The sequence below is a fragment of the Cebus imitator genome, unplaced genomic scaffold (genome assembly GCF_001604975.1).
Source record: "Cebus imitator isolate Cc_AM_T3 unplaced genomic scaffold, Cebus_imitator-1.0 Scaffold84, whole genome shotgun sequence".
NCBI lineage: Eukaryota > Metazoa > Chordata > Mammalia > Primates > Cebidae > Cebus > Cebus imitator.
The window spans coordinates 3,293,507-3,294,562 of NW_016107399.1; the positions used below are offsets into that span (position 1 = coordinate 3,293,507).

A 1,056-nucleotide genomic window follows, 5' to 3' on the forward strand; every position below is an offset into this window, starting at 1 on the left:
TCATTCTCATTACCATTGTCAGTTTCTCAATCCAGGCCTTTATTATGTCTTTGGGATCTAGCACTGGACCTGACAAATAATAGGTGGTCAATGTATTGAATGAATAGCCCGATCGAGACTATTAAAATACCTCTTACCTTGTCTTTCTTGCTCCAGGCTTTGTCCTGTGAGTTATTATGCCTTATCGTTTCATTTCATTCATCTGTTTTCATTTACTGGCACTTTTAAATTACAGAAGGAACACTTGCTCATTTTAGAAAATTCAAACAATTTTAGATACCTACAAAGCTAAAAGTAAACATTCCTCTTCACCAAAATAAATTCCAGCTGGATCAATGATTTAAACATAAAAGTGATAAAAGTTCCAAAAGAATTTATAATTTCTGGTGAGAAAGGCTTCTTTAAATAAGAACAAATTCCGGAAGTCATAAAGAAACAAAATTAACATGTTCAACCATGTAAATATTCCAAAACACTGTATGGGGGAAAAAATGCCATAAACAGTCAAAAGATTAATAGCAAACTGGAAAAAATGTATTCGCAGAACAAATGGTAAAAAGTTAAACTTCCTCAACTATCAAGGAGCTTCTACAAGTCAGTATGAAACAGATGACCAACCCAGGAGGAAAATGGTCAAAGGCTACTAATGTTTGCAGAAAAAGGAACACGACTGGTCAGAAAACAAATGACAAGATTAATTAAGAATTAAAATGACGTGCTCACTTCGGCAGCACATATACTAAAATTGGAACGATACAGAGAAGATTAGCATGGCCCCTGCGCAAGGATGACACACAAATTCGTGAAGCGTTCCATATTTAAAAAAAAAAAAAAGAATTAAAATGACATATTAATTCTCTCAGAATTAAAAATAAATGCAAATAATCAAAACAAAAATGAATAAATAAGATTTTTTCACTTCTCTGATGGGCAACTGTAGATGTTTAATGACACCTAGTGCTGCAAGTCTAAAGGGAAAATGAACACTCTCCTAAGTCATTGGTAGAAATGTGCATTGGTGTGTTCTTTTTGGGGGATAATTTGACAATATCTTTC

General features: G+C 33.4%; 1 non-coding gene across 1 annotated transcript; it reads left to right on the plus strand.

The window, feature by feature from the left end:
* Nucleotides 1-715: 715 nt before the first annotated feature.
* Nucleotides 716-822, plus strand: LOC119472080. Its single transcript, XR_005201192.1, has one exon. It is a non-coding gene; the product is annotated as a U6 spliceosomal RNA (small nuclear RNA).
* Nucleotides 823-1,056: the final 234 nt, after the last annotated feature.